The sequence below is a fragment of the Rana temporaria genome, chromosome 11 (assembly GCF_905171775.1).
Source record: "Rana temporaria chromosome 11, aRanTem1.1, whole genome shotgun sequence".
NCBI classification, from domain to species: domain Eukaryota; kingdom Metazoa; phylum Chordata; class Amphibia; order Anura; family Ranidae; genus Rana; species Rana temporaria.
The window spans coordinates 84835186-84857147 of record NC_053499.1 but is presented as its reverse complement, the minus strand read 5'-3'; the positions used below and the strand labels follow the sequence as shown (position 1 = coordinate 84857147).

The 21962-nt window shown below is 45.8% G+C and overlaps 1 protein-coding gene across 2 annotated transcripts in view; it reads left to right on the top strand.

Moving 5' to 3' along the window:
- The window catches only part of LPCAT2 (lysophosphatidylcholine acyltransferase 2), a 660866-nt gene that overhangs the window by 130520 nt on the left and 508384 nt on the right, over window positions 1-21962 (top strand). The gene's annotated exons all lie outside the window — the stretch shown is intronic.

Here is a 21962-nt window from a genome sequence, read left to right as displayed (position 1 = left end):
TTGCATAGTTTTTCTCTCACTTCCTGTTTGGCTATGGGGCAGGAAGTGAAGGCAAATCTCCCCAATTGGACACAGATAATACAAAATAAACTGACAGGGCCTATAACCCTCCCTCACTCTATCCAAAATTAAAGAAAATAAAATGTGTTGATTATAGTTCTAGTCAGGGGCGGACTGACCATTGAGTCACTCGGGCACTGCCCGAGGGCCCCATGCCACTAGGGGGCCCCATCCGGGTTGCCAGGCTCAGTAAAACCAGGGACAGTATGTAAAAATCTGTGGTTTTTTTTAGATCTGTCCCTGATATGTCCGAAAATGACATGCTTTTAATGTGAATATCCCAAGATTTTAGCTGCCCGCCTCTGCACTACCTCCTGGCGTGGTGGCCATCTGTAAGCCTGAGGGGCCCCATACTCTTCTATTGCCCGGGGGCCCCATGAGTTGTCAGTCCGCCCCTGGTTCTAGTTTAAGCACAAATTTCATAGAGTTTTATTGAGAGCCCTAAGAAAATATAACCATGCCAATAGGCCAGGATACAGCGTTGCTAATATGTAGGAATGTGTGTGTTAGAGCACCCCACCCAATGTTAACTAAAAAATTATTAATTTGCAAATAAGTATTATCTGCTCATTTTTTTGGGGATGTCTGCACCCCTGATAGTGACAACATTTGTGAGGTGTCTTCACCCTTTCTAATTCATTCACTTCCTGTCACATAGCCAAACAGGAAGTGAGGGTAAAACCTTACTAATATATTTTCTTGGGGACACAGAGATCAATCTAAATAGTTTCCCATTATGTAAATTGCACTCTAGCATTTTGCTGTGTACACCCCAAATTATTAGGGATCTTGGACTTTGGGGTCCATTTACTAAAGGCAAATCCACTCCTACAAGTGCAAAGCAAGGAAGAAAACAAAACAACTTTGCTTCTACAGGATTGGATGTTAAAACCATCAGTGCTTCCTCTCTGATTTTCAGCAACTATGCTTGTACTGCAGAGTGGCTTTGCCTTTACTAAACCCCAAACTAAATAATCATTTGGGGCAGGGATCCTCAAACTACGGCCCTCCAGCTGTTGTAGAACTACACATCCCATGAGGCCTTGTAATGCACTGACATTCACAGACATGACTAGGCATGATGGGAATTGTAGTTCCTGAACAACTGGAGGGCCGTAGTTTGAAGACCCATGATTTGGGGTGTACACAACAGTGCTGGAGTGCAATTTGCTTAATGGGGACACTATTTAGATTGACCTGTGTCCCCAAGAAATGACACTGGTAGGGTTTTAACCTCACTTCCTGTTCAGCTGTGTGACAGGAAGTGAAGCCAATTTTAAGAAAAGGGACACAAAGCTCAACACAAAAAAAAAAAAAAAAACACAAAGCAGGGGTTCTAACACTCACTTGGCTTCCCTCAAACACCCACAATTTGAATAGGATTGCCTTGCGCTAGATTTAAGCACAGTGCTGTAAATCAGCACGTCAAGCCTGTCCACCAATAGCAACCCCCCCCCCCCCCCACAGGCCATGTTTGCAGGTTTTCCTTCATCTTGCACATGTGCTTTAAAATACAGTCTGGACAGCAATTCTTGATAAGAGAAATCCACAAAACATGTCCTGTCGGGGGTACTTGAGGGCTGAGGACCACTGCAGAAAAAATAAAATACTTACCAGTTTTTGTCTTTAAAGTCATGGAGAATAAACATGGCAAACATTTCATGATTACACACCAGGAAAGAAGCTTAGACAAAAATCACACATAATTTGTTAGGCCCTAACCTAGTTCAGCTGCAGCTGTCAACATATGTAGCATGAAAAAGTAACAAAAGACAAACTTAACAATTTTAAAGTAATTTTTATTGGTCAACAAAACAAGGAAAGCAAAAAAAGACAAACAAACAAAAATACATTTCAAAATTCTAAATAACCATAGCTTCACACATTTTTCATAAAATAAGGCCACATAGACAAATACATCAAAGTGAACATCATTTAAAAATAAACCAAAACCATTGGCAAAATAAAACAAAACCCATGCAACAAACCACATTTGTGTTTAGCAACAGCATTTCTGCCAGCCTGCCCCTTCTGAGGGCAGCTGAGGACTGATCGATCCAAGCTTTTTATAACAGTGCTAGTAATGAAGCAATTGAAATCACATGAACAAATTGCAGTCTCTAGTTTGGGTGAGCTTGTAATTGGGCACACCTGCAATTAACCCAAACCACGCTCTATGAGCATCCAATGAGTGTTTTTCACCTTTTAAAAAGAAAGGATATTTTTTTTCTAAGTGTTTGAGCATGCTCAGTTCATCACACATGTAGGAACCAAGCTGCAATGGAATGAGAGCTTTTTTTTTTTGTTTCCCCTGATCTGATGCTTTCCAGCCTGAAGGGGAGGTGTTAAAGACAGAAGTAAACACGCACATTTAATAATCTATTTGTGGGAAAAAAAAGGTTGCCAATTTTGTTTGGGAGCCACGTCGCACGACTGCGCAATTGTCAGTTAAAGCGACGCCGCGCCGAATCACAAAAACTTGCCCGGTCATTGACCAGAAAAATGGTCCGGGCTCAAGTGGTTAAAAATTAACAAAACACAAAAGTGAGCCCAATTTTTGGGGATAATGTGAAAGATGATGTTACACCGAGTAAATAGATACCTTACATGTCACGCTTTACTATTGGAAACACTCCTGCAATGGGGCCAAAATGAATTCCGTGAATATCCCCATAGGCGACCTTTTTCTTTTTTTTCCAGGTTACCAGTTTATAGTTACAAAGAAGGTCTAGTGGTAAAAGTATTGCTCTCGCTCTAACGCACGCGTCAATACCTCACATGTGTGGTTTGAACGATGTTTATATATGTGGGCGGGACTTGCGTAAGTCCCGCCCACATATGTAAAAATTATTTTTACTTTTTGCTATAATAAATATCCCCAAAAATATATATTCTAAAAACTAAAAAACCCCTCAGTTTAGGCCGATACGTATTCTACATCTTTTTGGTTCCAAAAAAACGCAAATAGCGTTTAGTGTTTGGTTTTTGTTGTTTTAACTAGTTATTGGGGCGATCAGCGATTTTTATCGGTACTGCGACATTATGGCGGACACATCGAACACTTTTTTGGAACCATTGGCATTTTTCTAGCGATCAGTGCTGTAAAAAATGCATTGCTTACTCAAAAAATGCCACTGGCAGGGAAGGGGTTAACACTAGGTGCGAGGGAGGGGTTAAATATGTTCCCTGGGTGTGTTCTAACTGTAGGGGGGGGGGTGGGACTGACATGTGTAAATGACAGATCGCTGTTCATGAAGGGGAACTCCAGACCCCCCCAAAAAAAATAAGGTGGGTTCCCTCCAGGTGCATACCAGGCTCTTAGGCTTGGTCTGGAACATAAGGGGTTAAACCCGCGCAAAAAAAAATAGCGTGGGGCCCCCCCAAGATCCAAACCAAGCCCTTATCCCAGGCACGCAGTCTGGTCAGACAGGAATGGGGGTGGGGGCGAGCGCCCCCCTCCCTCCTGAGCCATACCAGACCACATGCCCTCAACATGGGGGAGTGTGTGCTGTGGGGGAGGGGGGCACTGCCCCCCCACCCCACAGCACTCTTGCCCCCATGTCGATAGGGACAAGAGCCTCTTCCCGACAACCCTGGCCGTTGGTTGTCGGGGTATGCGGGCGGAGAGCTTATCAGAATCTGAGAGACCCCTTTAATAAAGGGGTCCCCAGATTCCGGCCCCCCACCCTATGTGAATGAGTATGGGGTACATCGTACCTCTACCCATTCACATGGGGGAAATGTAAAGTAAAAAAAACACACCACACAGAATAAAATATTTTATTAATCTGCTCCGGAGCCCCCCCTTTCTTCTTTAGCTCTCTTAGAAGGGGGGGTTTCTTCTCTCCCGATCTTCCGCCGGGACCCTGGGCTTCGGTGATTTCTGCCGGGGGAGGGCGCCATCCCTCGGTCCTCTCCGGAGCCTTCCGCCGGATGCCCCCACCCCATTTAAGCTCTTTTTCATTAGGGAGGGGCATCCGGACTTCGGGGTCTTCTGCCGGGGGATGGCGCCTATCCCCCGGTCTTTCCGGTGCCTTCCGCCAGGGTTCCGGTCTTCCTGGTCTTCTGCCGGGGGTGCGCCAACTCCCCGGTCTTTTCTCTTCTGTCTTCTCTGCTCCCTCTTCTGCCTGGCTCCCCCGCGGAGCCAGGGCTTTCTTCCGTCTTCTTTCTTCTCTCTTCCTTCTTCTGCCTGTCTCCTCCGCGGAGCACAGGGCTTGTCTCCGCTGTCTTCTTCCTTCTCTTCCATTCGATGTTGACACGACGAGGTTCGGCGCTGACATGCCGTGTCAGCGGCGGGCATGGACTTATATAGGGTAATGCCACCATGTGACCTCAACCCATGTGACATCACATTCCCTGGGGATGATGGGAATGTGATGTCACATGGGTTGAGGTCACATGGTGGCATTGCCCTATATAAGTCCATGCCCACTGCTCAGACGGCATTCCAGCGCCGGACCTCGTCGTGTCAACATCGAATGGAAGAGAAGTAAGAAGACAGCGGAGACAAGCCCTGTGCTCCGCGGAGGAGACAGGCAGAAGAAGGAAGAGAGAAGAAAGAAGACGGAAGAAAGCCCTGGCTCCGCGGGGGAGCCAGGCAGAAGAGGGAGCAGAGAAGACAGAAGAGAAAAGACCGGGGAGTTGGCGCACCCCCGGCAGAAGACCAGGAAGACCGGAACCCTGGCGGAAGGCACCGGAAAGACCGGGGGATAGGCGCCATCCCCCGGCAGAAGACCCCGAAGTCCGGATGCCCCTCCCTAATGAAAAAGAGCTTAAATGGGGTGGGGGCATCCGGCGGAAGGCTCCGGAGAGGACCGAGGGATGGCGCCCTCCCCCGGCAGAAATCACCGAAGCCCAGGGTCCCGGCGGAAGATCGGGAGAGAAGAAACCCCCCCTTCTAAGAGAGCTAAAGAAGAAAGGGGGGGCTCCGGAGCAGATTAATAAAATATTTTATTCTGTGTGGTGTGTTTTTTTTACTTTACATTTCCCCCATGTGAATGGGTAGAGGTACGATGTACCCCATACTCATTCACATAGGGTGGGTGGCCGGCATCTGGGGGCCCCCTTATTAAAGGGAGCTCGCAGATTCCGATTAGCCCCGCCCGCATACCCCGACAACCAATGGCAAGGATTGTCGGGAAGAGGCTCTTGTCCCTATCGACATGGGGGCAAGAGTGCTGTGGGGTGGGGGGGCAGTGCCCCCCCTCCCCCACAGCACACACTCCCCCATGTTGAGGGCATGTGGTCTGGTACGGCTCAGGAGGGGGGGGGGGCGCTCGCTCGTCCCCTCCCCCATTCCTGTCCGGGCCAGACTGCATGCTTGGGATGAGGGCTTGGTTTGGATCTGGGGGGGACCCCCGCGCCGAATCGGCGCGGGTTTAACCCCTCACGTTCCGGACCAAGCCTAAGAGCCTAATGTAGCCCTGAAGGGGGACCCGCGCCGATTTCAAGTTTGAAATTTGGCACCGAGTTCCCCTTCAGGGCTGAAAACAGCTCGGAGATTCCCGTGCGCCGCGTCACGCAGCGCAATCACGGGTACGCCGCTTGGTATTTACCAAGATTTTCACGGCGTACTGACAAGGCGCACGGGAATCCCTGACTTTTCTCTCTGCGCATGCCCAGTATGCAAATGAACCTCCCGAGGTTCAGGCGCACTGTGCAAGCGTACGGGGATCTGTTTTCAAAAAACACTTTCCCTTTCAATTCGGCCCGCCAAACACTTTAAAACACATGTCACTTCACTTCCCCTGCATCCCCCCACCTCCCCCCCTAATAAACTCCCGCCCAACCCCCCGCAATTTACAGTTTAATGTGCCGTGCGCCAGGTCTGTACTGGTGCACAATGCACCCTCTCCTGGGCGCACGGAGCACATTAGTAACTAGGGAAATACACTGCACTAGCAGCGTATTTCTTTAGTAAATGGCCAAACGGCTGCTACTCCTGCTTTTACTCCATGAGTCATGGAGTAAAGGCTTGGTAAATCAGCCCCAGTGTCTCTCTCTATCTCTCTCTCTCTAACTGACTGACTGTCTGATCTGTAACAACACCGCAACACACTACACGCGGCCGCCTTGCAGGTGGCCTTATATAGTGTGGGGCATGTACTAAACCCCCTGAGCCATCCTGGCTTTGGCCAATTATTGTTCTCCGTTTTTTGTGCGCTGTGATTGGCCAAGCATGCATGGTCATAGTGCATGCTTGACCAATCATCAGCGCGCAATGCCGCAGGGAATTATGGGCCGTTGCGCGTCACTCAAATTTGGCACGAACGACCCATTTTGTTAGAATTTCGTTGAACGTACGAACAGACAATGTTCGAGTCGAACATACGTACGAATCGAACACAAAGCTCATCCCTACTGCTGGGCGTACATTGGGACAATAAACATTTACCAAAGTATATTTCATATTAAATAAGGAACCTTTTATAAAAAGATATCTTCCCTCTGGATCAGATTCCATGGCTTCCAATATAAAACGTGTATTTTTATCAAACCCTATCACAATTTCTTTTGATCTCTTGCTGGGAGAATAACTATGTATCCAAGTAGGAAAGTCTTTTGAATATATTCTAGTCTTAGATGTCAACTTCATATGGGTTTCTTGTAAAAATACTATTTTAGCCGACAATCCCTTCATCTCCTGCAGTATCTGGTATCGCTTATTTGGGCTATTTAACCCTCGCACGTTGTACCTGACTATTTTCATAGCTGACATATTCTATAATTTAGTTCCTTTATACCATACAGATAGCATTATATCAGACACTGCCAGGTGAAGAAGGGTCCTAGAATCCCTTCTTCCTTCTGGGAGATTGCTTCCAATCTTCGTTTCTTAGAGATTATCCTTTCTGGGAGATCACTTCCAATCTTCGTTTCTTAGAGAATATCCTTTCCTTCAGGGGATGTCTATCCAAACTTACAGTTAATAACAAACCATCAACACATACCTTAAATAACTCAAATAGGGCAACATGAGACCGCACATACCCCCCATCTCCCCAATCACATTGCAAATCAATGTTAGGACTCCCTCTGCCTGCGCCCCACCAGGGGCTCTGCCAAGCGGGCTCTGCTGTGGGGTGCCTTATATGTCCACCTATACCCGGGACCCCATCCTCTTAAAGCGGGGGTTCACCCTTAGAGGGCACTTTTCCCCCTTAGATTCCTGCTCGTTTTCTCTAGGGGAATCGGCTATTTATTTTAAAATATGTGCAGTACTTACCCGTTTACGAGACGCATCCTCTCCGTCGCTTCCGGGTATGGGCTTCGGGAATGGGCGTTCCTTCTTGATTGACAGGCTTCCGAGAGGCTTCCGACGGTCGCATCCATCGCGTCACGATTTTCCGAAAGAAGCCGAACGTCGGTGCGCAGGCGCAGTATAGAGCCGCACCGACGTTCGGCTTCTTTCGGCTACGAGTGACGCGATGGATGCGACCGTCGGAAGCCTCTCGGAAGAATGTCAATCAAGAAGGAACGCCCGCTCCCGAAGACCCATACCCGGAAGCGACGGAAGAAGATGCAGCTCGAAAACGGGTAAGTACTGCTCATATTTTAATATAAATAGCCGATTCCCCTAGACTGAACGAGCAGGAAGCTAAGGGGAGATTTTTTTTTTTTTTAAAATGGGTGAACTCCCGCTTTAAGTGAAGTCAGCCCCAAAGCACAGGTGAACATAACTACTCCACCCCCCCCCAGGTGAATTCACTTATTCTTTATTATTCTCCTCATTCTATTTTAAAATTCCTTTATCATCTATTCTCTATTCAAAACCGAATCTTTCCACCTTCTCCATGCTGGTGGTCTCTTTTCCCAGTTATCCACTTGTATAAATTGTATATTCAATCTATCACATAATTCCTTAATATCTTCTGGCAATTGTACGTAAGCTGAGACCCCTTGGTATTTCACTGATAGGCATGATGGAAACCCCCACCTTTAAGGAATGTCCTTTGCCCGTAGATGGCTTGTTAAAGGCTTCAGTGCCCTTTTACGGACTAATGTCTCTGGCGCCAGGTCTGCAAAAATAAGTTTGTTAGATGCTTTGTATTCCATGGGGGCAGAGTTCCTTGTGCTTTGAGAGACTTGATCTTTTTGATCATAATCATAGAATCTTACTATAGTGTCCCTTGAAAAGTCCCTATTTTCATTATATGACCTTTGTATTCTATGTACCCTTTCAAAACGCTTTGGTGCAGTTGTTTCACGCTTTAAAGCCATATTGAATATCTCTCGTAGCACATCTCCTAATACTGTGTCTTTTACCTCTTCTTCAGGGAGTCTTCTTACCCGAAGATTTTTCCTTCTGCTACGGTTCTCTTGATCCTCAAGTTTATACCGAGCATTTCTTATCTCTATCCAATCCATATTGGCTCTTTCCGTTATTGCACTTTTTTGTTCTTTGTTCTTATTTTTTGCAGGTGTCACTAATACCGATTCTACTTTCTTACTGGGGCTCTCAGCTATTTTATCTGTCCCTTCTGCAACTAAATAAGATTTTATAGTGGTACGGCTTGCACCCTCCCCCTGGTTCACTTTAGGGGCCTTCTTCACCATTTTTTCCTTGGATTATATACCCAAAGAGCCCTCGGTTCCACTAATAACCCCTGATAGCCAGGCACTCCTTTCAGAGCCAATACACATATGGTTATGATAAATACTCAATAGGTAAATTTATAGATTCAGTAAGAAAATATATTCAGACAAGAACAAGTATGTATACACCCTACCTGTCCTCCAATGACCAGTTTTGCAGGCCTAAAAAAATAAAATAAAACACAAACAAGCAAAAAAAATAAAATTTGAATTATATATTTTTCTTTTTCGTCCGAACCATACAAAACTCTAAGATCAAGATATCATATATCAGGTATCCCTGTCTCTCACACCAATTCTCTGCTGGTATATTAAGTATGCTCTCTATATCATAATAGTTGTTTCAGTCACTTCTGGATCTTTTCTTATCACTCAACCTCCAAAGTTAATTCTTAAAAATAAACCTTTTCCTTTTCCACTCCTCTTCCTTCCCCTTTATCACGTCTGAGGGTTATTGGAGATCTCGGAAAAGATAACCAAAAAAAAAAAATATTAGGGCCAACAATTAGACCCCCTTAAGTATCTAACTTAGTCTCGTATGGATACTGAGTGTCCTATGTCCGTGTCTTCCCAGTTGGCTCCTCAGGTAACTTCAGAGGTGCCGATTCAGGAGAACAGATACTTTACTTCAATGGACTATTTGCAAGGCACCCGTATCCATCCTGCATTCCTAATAGCCCGAAAAAAAAAAAGAAACCTTATATGGCCTTTTATATGTGCCTTTTATATGTGCCGGAGGATTATACTGACAGTCAATTGCCCCCAGTCTGTCTGTCTGCTAAGGCTCTCTGCACCTTTACTTATGTCCACTTGCTGCACTTACCATATTTTTCGCTCCATAAGACGCACCTGACCATAAGACGCACACAGGTTTTAGAGGAGGAAAACAAGAAAAAAAATATTCTAAACCAAATGGTCTCAATGTAAATATGGGGAAAAAAATGACAGTCTTGCCGATTGTGCAATGGTTAACAGCCTCTAAGTCCTCGTACAGACGAGGGGTTATCCGATGGAAACGGTCCGCCGGACCATTTCCATCGGACATTTCCCCTCCGGATTTTGATCCGATGGCTTGTACACACCATCGGATCAAAATCCGCGCGGAAAATATCCGCGGTCACGTGTTGCACCGCCGTCGCGACAACGTGCGCGACGCTGGAAGGTAAATACTTCCACGCATGCGTCGAATCATTCCGACGCATGCGAGGGATGGGGAGCGGACGGACTTATCCAGTGAGTCTGTACAGACGACCGGATAAGTCCAAAGGACAGGATTCCAGCGGATAGATTTTGTAGCATGCTACAAAATTTTTATCAGCTGGAAATCCGTCGGCTGGATTTGTCCGCTCGGGCCTACACACGACCGGATCTATCCGCTGGAACTGATTCGCGGATAAATCCCAGCGGATAGATCTGGTCGTGTGTACGGGGCCTAAAAGTTCCATGTAAAAAAGGTAGTTTATTAAATAAATAATGTGGTGAACTTATATAGGATCTGCAACCCCAGTGAAAAAAAACAACACAAGGAGCAGTGTTTTGACAATAAACCAAAACATTCCTAGTAAAAAGTAACAAGCTTTAATGACAAATGTATCCTTTCCTAAACATTATGATCAAATGGAGAGAAGCCTGGAAATCCCAGTAACTCATGACTAGCATATCAGCCTCTGCAGTCCCGAGGGGGATGAATGGCTGGCTGTCACCGACCCTGATCCTGTGTAGAGACAGTGAGATATTCACGGAGGATGTGTGAGGAGGTTCCCACTCTCAAACTGTGATGTTAAATAGCCACATTCCTTTCCTGATGGTTGGGGAGGTGAGGGGGGAAGAGGGACAGTGCTATGCAGTCTGGAGTGGAAGAACAGAGCCAGACAGGTGGCTGATGTCCATGTCTATACAAGCAGCTGTGCAGCGCCAATCACAGGCAGTCTTAAAGGGGTTGTAAAGGATTTTTTTTTCATAATAAGCATCCTTTACCTGCAGAGATTCCTCTTTTCACTTCCTCGTTGTTCATTTGTGCTCAGAAGTTGCTCTATTTCTTCTCTGTTTTGTTAACGTCCTGCTTGTCTGATTTTACTGACCACCGTGACGGGAGGGTTTACTGCGGTGGTCAGTAATGTGCTCGCCCCCTCCTGGGAACTACATCTGTGCGGCAGGATGCTCTCTACATGTTAGAGACTTCAAGGAGGTGTGAATTACTGGGCGTGCTGCAATTCATACTGGGAAATGTAGTTCTTTCATGAACGAGTGATGCAAACCAGGAAGTGAATGAGAGAACAGAGACTATTAATTTCAGGCAAAATATTTTTTTCCTTTACAACTCCTTTAACACACTCCGTTCCCGGTGGTCAGAGAGGAGAGGAAAGACAGAGCCGTGCAGTCACAGACAGAGGCACAGAGCCAGGAAGATAGCTTGTATCTGGGTCGGGTCTGGTCAATATTCGCTCTATAAGATGCACAGACATTTCTCCCCATTTTTTTGGGGGAAAAAATGTGTCTTATGGAGCGAAAAAATACGATAATCTGGCTGTCAGAAACGACCAAGATATTGCCTCACAGTCCACAGCAGAAGATAGGTAGGTAATGCCTTATTTTATACCTTACCCTTAACCTCTCAAGTCCGGTTCAGTGATTCATCTCCTGTACTTCGGGCCACGGAGCTTGGGGCTTGGACTTCCTATAACACGGAGCGTGTAGCCAGCTCGCCACAGCCTCGGCTTCTTGACTAAATCCTCTATAGAGCTCCCTCTCACTTACTCCCGAGGGTCGCCGAAAGGCCCTGAGAACTTCCGATCCCGCTCACGTGGGTTACGATCGGCACCGCTCGGGTATACTCGGCCTCTCACTCTCTCCGCCCTTAGGATGTTCAAGGTAGTCAGCCTTAGGTGTAATCAGCTGGGTGCGCCTTCCGTCCTATGCCTTGTCTCCCGAGTCCTCCGGTCCTTCCGCTCCAAATCAGGGGCAACTAACAAGGAACTGCCATGCCGCAGGGCCAATAGACCTCTCTTAACATCAGCAGGTCCAGCAGAAAAGGACCATTAAGTTATCGAATACCAGCATGGGTCACGTTTTTTTTAGAGGTACTTGTATTTGTATTTCGACTGGAGGGATTCATGGAGCTTAGAGCAGCTGCTTGTTCACTGCTCTACGGCGCCATGTTGTTGCTCCACCCCCCGTTGTGTAGTATGTTTTAACTACAATTGCATTTATTGCATAAAAAGTATACAAGGTACTCACATTCAAACAGTAAACGAAACGTATATCCACGAGTGCCAAGCTCGCCTGCGTCACTTCAGGTTGCCACTACGTCTCTACATGTATCGTCGGCGATCACGTGACTTCATCAGGCCCCTGATGAAGTCACGTGATCACTGATGATACATGTAGGGACGTAGAGGCAACCGGAAATGATTCAGGCGAGCTCGGCGCTCGTGAATACACGTTTCTGTTTGAATGTGAGTACCTTGTATACTTTTTATGCAATAAACGCAATTGTAGTTAAAACATACTACACTATCCTGGGATTCGTTTTACCTTCCCTGCTATCATATATGCATGGCATCCGGAGACCCCTTACACCACGGACGTAAAAGCCGCTCCCCACAACCAGGGACCACATCCAGGGATTACCCAAGGCACCATCCAGGCAGGCTGGATTACGCTGGATACACTGAGGCCCGTACACACGTCCGAGGAACTCGACGTGCCAAACGAGTTCCTCGTCGAGTTCTGTGTTGAAGCCGCCGAGCATTGCACACATCACTTTTTATGTGCGATTGCACATTTTGAACTTTTTATTTTATTTTTGCATCACATTTTGGCATTTACCACTTTCACCTTTGCATTTAATTTCATGCTTATTTTACATATTTCTTAGCAGATGTGATTGTTTTACAGCAAATGTCGTTTGTACTTGTACTATTTGATTTTTTTTCCATGATTATTTTGCATTGTGTTACATACCTCTTCAGCATTTGAGGTTTATTTGGACACTATGGCCCAGATTCACAAAGCACTTACGCCAACGTAGAACAAGATACGCCGACGTAAGTTCAAATGTGCGCCATCGTATCTGTGCGCCGAACCCACAAACTAAGATGCGCCTAAAAATAGGCTTAATCCCACCAACGTAACTTGCCGGCATAGCGTGGGTGCACATTTAGGCTGGACGCGTGTGGCGCTCCCATTGATTTTCTATTCAAATATGCAAATGAGGGAAATATGGCGATTCACTAATGTACGTGCACCCGACGCAGGCTGCACGTAAGTTGTACGTCCGGCGTAAAGTTAAGCCACATAAAGGAGGTATAACCCAGGAGCAGACATGCAAAGGTCTGCACCAGGGAACACAAGCCGGCATATTTTACGTAGTTTACGTTGGATGTGTGTCTGGCTGGGCGTAGGTTACGTTCACGCCGTTGGCAGTGATCCGGCGCAGTTTAGGCAGTTGTTCCGACGTGGTTATGAGCATGCACAGAGGGATGCATCCTCGTCTCGGCGCATGCGCAGTTGGTGATATGTATCTGTCTGGCGCTCGGCCCATCATTTGCATGGGGTCATGCCTCATTTGCATGGCTCACGCCCACTTCCACCTACGCCGACTTACGCCTTCGAAACCCAGCGCAGTTTTGGGAGCACTGGCTTTGTGAATTCCATGCTTGCCTCTCTGCACTGCGTCGGCGTAGCGTATATTATTTGCGCTACGGCGGCGTAATGTGCGCCTATATTGTTTGGCACGTCATTTAGTTTGCCACTTGCACAACATTTTGCACTTTGCACCTATTATCATTGCTTTTATGCTTGTGCGTTTTTATGCTCATTGCTTTTATGCTTGTGCATTTTTATACTCATTGCTTTTATGCTTGTGCATTTTTATACTTTTGCATATAATTTTATCAACAGCTCAGCACTACTTTTTATATTCATGCACACTCAGGTCTTGGTTTTACCTTTCAGTGTTTTGTAGCAGTTGATTCATACCTAACCCCTTCACAGCTGCAGGGCCAGATTAAGAACATCATGGGCCTGGTGCTGAGGATTTTGGTGGGGCCTTTTAGGCTGCATTCACACCTCCGCGACAAGTAACGCTGCGTACGCGGCGTATTTTGCCGCGAATAGTGTAACTTTTTTTTTACAAATCCTTCCTATTGCTTTGTATGGCCGAACGCCAATGCCGCCTGAAAAAAAGGGTCCGAGACTTTTTTTCATGCCGCAGGTGTACGGCGTCTATGAGATGTGAACCATCTCATAGACAGCAATGGGAATTCTCCCCTCCAGCGGCACGAGCGGCACGAGCGGCCGGCGTCAGGCGTTTTGTCGCAGAGGTGTGAATGGGGTGTAATAAATAATAAATAAATGCGTGGGAATGACATGAACGCAGCCCAGCCAAGGCAAGTGACCAAAGGCACAGAACCCAGAAGGAAGACCGGGTGAAGATGGAAGTGTCCAGGCCCCGCCTGATTCATCACAGCGCAGCACTGGAGGGCTCAGTCTGAAAATTGAAGTGTACACTAATGTGCTAATATGCTGTGCATACTTGTACGTTGTGGCATAACCTACCCCAGGGCCTCTAAAAAGTAGTAATGTCAGGAAAGTTTACTACCGCTTTATTATCACAGGATCCCAGGAGCCTCTCATGGGGCCCCCTACTGACCCGGTGGACGGTGGCCCTTGGGCAGTGCCTAAGTGCACAGTTGCCAACATTTAAAAAATATTTTCCGGGCCACTTTTTTATATAAGTGCTATATTTAGAGTAGCTGAGATCCCCGATGTTCCTCCATACATCATAGTAGTAATCACAAAATTAAATGAGTACTAATAATGGGGCAGAACAAATATGAGAACTGAGATTTCCTTTAGTTGAACTAACAAAAGTGTGTCCATTCTAGAGCTGGTAACATTGAGGATATTCAGTATAATTTTAAAGAACTGTTTTTGTGGGTAAGCGACATAGGGGAGGAGTATGGACGGTATATAAGTGGGAAGTATGTGCAGGTGAGGGAGAGGAATGTGGAGGGTCTAACATTGGGCACTATGTACAGGAGAGGAGTACAAAGGGTACGGAAAAAAGCACTATGTACAGGAGAGGAGTGTGAAGGGTATGACAATGGGCAGTATGTACAGGAAGAGTGAGGGGGTATGACAGAGGGTAGTACGTACCAGAGAGAAGTGTGGAGGGTATGATGGGGCAGTATGTACAGGAGAGGAGTGTGGAGGGTATGACAGTGGGCAGTATGTACAGGAGAGGAATGTAGACGGAATGATAGTGGGCTCTATGTATAGGAGAGGAGTGTGGAGGGTATGACAGTGAACACTATGTATAGGAGAGGAGTGTGGAGGGTATGACAGTGGGCACTATGTATAGGAGAGGAGTGTGGAGGGTATGACAGTGAGCAGTATGTACAGGAGAGGAGTGTGGAGGGTGCGACAGTGGGCACTAAGTACAGGAGAGAAGTGTATGACAGCAGGCACTATGTACAGGAGAGGAGTGTGAAGGGTATGACAGTGGGCACTATGTACAGGAGAGGAGTGTGTAGGGTATGACAGTGGGTACTATGTATAGGAGAGAAGTGTGGAGAGTATGACAGTGGGCACTATGTACAGGAGAGGAGTGTGGAGAGTATGACAGTGAGCACTATGTACAGGAGTGGAAGGATATTTAGGGACTGAGTAGTGGTTAAGCGGGTCATACATGGATTGAAATTACGCCAATTATGCAGAGACCAGCCATAGTCAATCTATGTATGGGCTAGCTGGTTTTACACAAGTCAATCTATTAATCAACTTGAGTACAACCAGCCTGTTTTTTTTTCTTAAAACAATGAGTGCTGCCAGCTAAAGTTAGCAACACTGATCATTGTACGCACTGGCAGAACACAATAACACTGCAGGAGTGATTCCCCCATCCACAGGTCAGCAGGTGAGAGGGTGTGTGGGGACAGGCTGGGGAGAGATACTAGACAGTGGCTGGGTAGGCACTGGTAGTATCAGAGCCAGATACACACAGGTTACATACGCCACGATCGTTAGAGCGAGAACAATAATTCTAGTACTAGACCTCCTCTGTAACTCTAAACATGTAACCTAAAAAAAATGTAAAGCATCGCTTAGGATACCAAAAAAAATTGTGCTAACTTAACTAACTAACTGTTTTTTTAATGAATGAAACATTTTTTTCCAAAAAAACATGTTTGAAAAATTGCTGCGCAAATACCGTGCTAGAGCTGCACAATTAATCGTTAAAAAAATCGTGATCTCGATTCAACCCCCCTGACGATCTTCAATGCAGAGTTTGCTGATTCTTTCATATAACAAGTGGAGAGACTTTCAGCTGTCAAAAGAAAATATCTGGGCAGTCTGCCAAGTTTTTAACAGGAAACATTGTAACTAACACATCCTTCTTAGATCAAAGGGATACACTTCTGTGTGTAAAGAACAAATCTGGGCAGTCTGCGAAGTTTGTAAACAAAATGAAACATTGTAACTAACTAACATTGTAACTAAATTTAACCACTTAAAGTCCAACACTTGTTTCTTAATTTAGAAAGCAATATTATTTGCTAGAAAATTACTTGGAACTGCCAAACATTATATATATTTTAGCAGAGACTCTAGGGAATACAATGGCTATTGCTGCAATATGTTATGTCACACTGCATTTTCCCACTTCAATGAATAATAAAAACCATAAAAACAAAACAGTGAAGTTAGCCCATTTTTTTTTTTATGTGACAGATGATGTTACGTCGCAACAATCGTGAGAGAATCGTCATCTATCTTCTAAGCAAAAGAATTGCAATTCTCATTTTAGCCAGAATCGTGCAGCTCTGTACCCTGCAACATAAAAAGTGCAAAGACCACCATAGAGTAATTTTCTAGCAAAAAACAAATGATGATTTTTACATGTAGTAGAGAAGTGTCAGAATTGGCCTGGGTGGCAAGGGGTTAATTACCATGAGTAATATACAAATAATTATTATAAGCACTGTGATCCTATCAGTCTGCTGTAGTGTGTCAGCTTGTATTTATATTGGCCGCTCTGAATGTAGCTTCTGACAGGCTGTGCAAGCAGGCCCGTATCTCCGGAACCATAAATGATAGCCGTCCCATATTTTAACCAGTTGTGGGGTAGCTCTTCCCATGTCTACCCCCAAATGTAGGGTTTCTGTGACCTCTGGTCATCGAGCTACAACCCCCCAAATTCGATCTTAGAAAAAAAAATTCTTAAAAACAAAAAAAAAAAAATTTTTTTTTTTTTTTTGGGCAAATGGGCCTATCTTGAGAAAGGGGCCTGGAGCTGCAGCTCCATCAGCCCCATTGTTAATCCGGCCCTGCACAGCTGTCATTCAGCTGTTCCACAGAAGCGCGTGAATACTCTTTACATTTATCTCTGGGGCTGTGTCACTCCCACCCCCATTTTGGACATGAGCTCCCCCATTCTCCTTTGTATACACAGAGCTGAAGAAATTATTTAATACATTTGCCTTCTCTTTGTCCCCAGTCACTCACTCTCTAGATTATTTTGTAAAGGGCCTACATGCTCAGACCTGACCTTTTTACTATTAATATATTTGAAGATATGTGTTTTGTGGGTTTGTCCTATCTTTTGCAATCTGTCATTCATTTTAAATTGTTGCGTCCTTGATTTCCCGCCCGGCCTATAGCCAATTTACGTCCGGGAAGTGGTTTTGAAATCCTGACTGGACGTCCATGGACGTCCTGCAGGATTTCATGCCGCGCGCGCCCGTGGGGGTGCGCAGCGTGGCGATCGGTGATGTGGGGTGTCAGTCTGACACCCTGCATCTCCGATCTCGGTAAAGAGCTTCCGGCGGAGGCTCTTTACCACGTGATCAGCCGTGTCCAATCACGGCTGATCGCGATGTAAACAGGAAGAGCCGTTGATGGCTCTTCCTCACTCGTGTCTGACAGACGCGAGTAGAGGAGAGCCGATCGGCGGCTCTCCTGACAGGGGGGGTTTGCGCTGATTGTTTATCAGCGCAGCCCCCCCTCGGATCGCCACACTGGACCACCAGGGAAGCCCACCCTGGACCAGGGAAGGGCAAAAAAAAGGGGGCAAAAAAAAAAAAGTCTGGGAAAAAAAAAAAAAATATATAAAAAATAAAAAATATGCCAATCAGTGCCCACAAATGGGCACTGACTGGCAACATTTGTAAATCAGTGCTGCCCCACAGTGTCCATCAGTGCCACTCCAGTGTCCATCAGTGCCACCCCACAGTGTCCATCAGTGCCACCCCACAGTGTCCATCAGTGCCACCCCACAGTGCCCATCCATGCCCAGTGCCCACCTGTGCCACCCATAAGTATCCATCAGTGCCGCCCATGAGTGCCCATCTGTGCCGCCCATGAGTGCCCATCAGTGCCGCCCATCAGTGCCGCCTATGTGTGCCCATCAGTGCCGCCTATGTGTGCCCATCAGTGCCACCTATGTGTGCCCATCAGTGCCGCCTATGTGTGCCCATCAGTGCCGCATACCAGCGCCGCCAATCAGTGCCACCTCATCTGTGCCCGTCAGTACTACCTCATCGATGTCCATCAGTGCCATCTCATCGGTGCCCATTAGTGCCGCCATATCAGTGCCCGTAATTGAAAGAGAAAACTTACTTATTTACAAAAAAATTAACAGAAAAAAATAAAAACCTATTCTTTTCAAAATTTTCAGTCTTTTTTTAGCTGTTGCGCAAAAAAAAAAATCGCAGAGGTGATCAAATACCACCAAAAGAAAGCTTTATTTGTGGGGAAAAAAGGACGTCAATTTTGTTTGGGTACAGTGTAGCATGACCGCGCAATTGCCATTCAAAGTGCGACAGTGCTGAAAGCTGAAAATTGGCTTGGGCGGGAAGGTGCGTAAGTGCCTGGTATGGAAGTGGTTAAATAACCGGTTTTCTTCCCTTTAACATAATGCTGCTATTCTATATTGAATTTGAGAGAGGTGTCATTTATTGTGGCATTTTATTTTAAGATTCTAAAACGTGGTACTGTTTTTAAAGGGGTTGTAAAGGTACAATTTTTTTTTTTATAAATAGCTTCCTTTATCTTAGTTCAGTCCTCCTTCACTTACCTCATCCTTCAATCTTGCTTTACTGTGTGGAGTAACAGACAGAAGAACAGGAAGTGAGGATTTCTCAGAAGAAATAAGTACATTTAAAAGCAAAATTGAAAGATGAGGTAAGTGAAGGAGGACTGCACTAAGGTAAAGAAAGCTATTTAGGAAAAAAAAAATTGTACATTTACAACCCCTTTAACCTTGTTAAACTATACCAGTTAGGTTCAAGGGGTTGAGATTTCTACAGTATGTTCTTCTAGTTGTTACCAGAGACCAAGATCAACCTGATTTATGAAGCTTTGGTGGTCGTTGTGTGCAAATGAATTAACAGTTCATTTGCTGGAGCATAGCTACCTTCAGTTTTTACCATTTTTATAGTATTATTTTTAGTATTTATTAGGCCTTGAAATGCTTATCTATTGCTTGTCTGTCAATGGCAAATTTCAAATAGCTGCACTAAATTTATTGAAAAAAAGATTTTTAATTATTTGGTATCTGGTATTGCTGGCAACTGCAATTTACATTCCAGCTTCTAAGACATCATGAAAACTGAACTTTGATTTATTTTTATAAATATAAATTTATTTAAAGCGATAGACTAAAATACAGAACCATGAGTTTTCATATGCCTTAACAAATAGTAAATCCACAGATTCTCATACCCTTATGTATTACACATCAAAAACGTTTGACCTCAATAACAATAATACATATCCAATAGGAAAGTTATTGCATTTGCCTACTACATCTACCCGGCTCTGTGCTTTTCAAAAAGGGGGGGGGGGGGGGATTTTTTCCACCTAATCAGAGATATTCTATATAGTACCAAGGATACATGTGTGTTGCTTGTGGGGATGCATTGCAAAGCCCCAAGTTGTTTTTTACATATTTTTTAGGAAAAACATAAAAAAATAGACGAGAGTGGGAACCAGAAAGAAAATGCACAATAAGAGAAGCAAAGGATAGGCACTTGCCGACCTCATAACTTATACGGCGGCAAGGCGGCTCTCCTGTGCCAAATCACACATTAGGTACGTGCAGCGTCTTGGCGGGGCTGTGCTTCGACATCGCACCCAGGGCCGGCCTTAGGCCTTTCGGTATAACGCCACCTATACTGCAAATCACACGGTATAATAACGCCACCTATACTGCAAATCACACGGTATAATAACGCCACCTATACTGCAAATCACACGGTATAAAAACGCCACATATACTGAAAATCACACGGTATAAAAACGCCACATATACTGTATATCACACGCTATAATAACGCCGCCTATACTATAAATCGCACAGTATAATAACGCCACCTATACTGCAAATCGCATGGTATAATAACGCCACATATACTGTATATCACACGCTATAATAACGCTGCCTATACTATAAATCACACGGTATAATAACACCACCTATACTGCAAATCACATGGTATAATAACGCCACATATAAAGTAAATCACATGGTATAATACCACTACCTGTGAATTTACAATAAAATATCAAACATAATTACAAAAAAGTATTTTTTAACTTTTGAATTTACTGTTCCTTTAAGAAACACCCTATTTAAATAATACAATACAAAACAGACATTAAGAAGTACACTGCACTTATAAAAAAATAATTTACTTACAGAAAAAAGTTTTTACATCTGCTGCCTGCCTCTATGGATTCTTGCCCTCCTTTGTCTTCTCAGTGCGCATGGCATATGAGCTCCTGCTCCTCATCCCTGCTCCTCAAAGCAAGGCAAGGACAGCCGCCCACGCTGTCTTTCCATCAGAATCCGCCTGTTGCCTGCCAGGCATACCTAGAGCATTTGGCACCCGGGGCAGATCCTATATCTGCCCCCCCCCCCCCCACGGTAAAATGTAAAAACACCCCACTGTGCCCCCTGCATCCTTCAATATCTCTGTCACTACTGTGTACCCCTCTCCACAACTGCACCCCTCTACATTAAACAGCACCCTGCACCTCTGGACCCCTTTACATTACACAGCACCCTGCACCTCTGGACCCCTTTACATTACACAGCACCCTGCACCTCTGGACCCCTTTACATTTCACAGCACCCTGCACCTCTGGGCCCCTTTACATTACACAGCACCCTTCACTTCTGGGCCCCTTTAAATTACACAGCACCCTGCACCCCTTTACATTACACAGCACCCTGCCCCTCTGGGCCCCTTTACATTACACAGCACCCTGCACCTCTGGGCCCCTTTACATTACACAGCACCCTGCACCTCTGGGCCCCTTTACATTACACAGCACCCTGCACCTCTGGACCGCTTTACATTTCACAGCACCCTGCACCTCTGGGCCCCTTTACATTACACAGCACCCTGCACTTCTGGACCCCTTTACATTTCACAGCACCCTGCACCCCTTTACATTACACAGCACCCTGCCCCTCTGGGCTCTTTACATTACACAGCACCCTGCACCTCTGGGCCCCTTTACATTACACAGCACCCTGCACCTCTGGACCCCTTTACATTACACAGCACCCAGCACCTCTGGACCCCTTTACATTACACAGCACCCTGCACCTCTGGACCCCTTTACATTTCACAGCACCCTGCACCTCTGGGCCCCTTTACATTACACAGCACCTTGCACTTCTGGACCCCTTTATATTTCACAGCACCCTGCACCTCTGGGCCCCTTTACATTACACAGCACCCTGCACTTCTGGTCCTATATCTGCCCCCCACTGTAAAATGTAAAAACACCCCCTCTCCACAACTGCACCCCTCTACATTAAACAGCACCCTGCACCTCTGGACCCCTTTACATTACACAGCACCCTGCACCTCTGGACCCCTTTACATTACACAGCACCCTGCACCTCTGGACCCCTTTACATTTCACAGCACCCTGCACCTCTGGGCCCCTTTACATTACACAGCACCCTGCACTTCTGGACCCCTTTACATTTCACAGCACCCTGCACCTCTGTGCCCCTTTACATTACACAGCACCCTGCACTTCTGGTCCTATATCTGCCCCCCACTGTAAAATGTAAAAACACCCCACTGTGCCCCCTGCATCCTTCAATATCTCTGTCACTACTGTGTACCCCTCGCCACAACTGCACCCCTCTACATTACACAGCACCCTGCACCTCTGGACCCCTTTACATTACACAGCACCCTGCACCTCTGGACCCCTTTACATTACACAGCACACTGCACCTCTGGACGCCTTTACATTACACAGCACCCTGCACCTATGGGCCC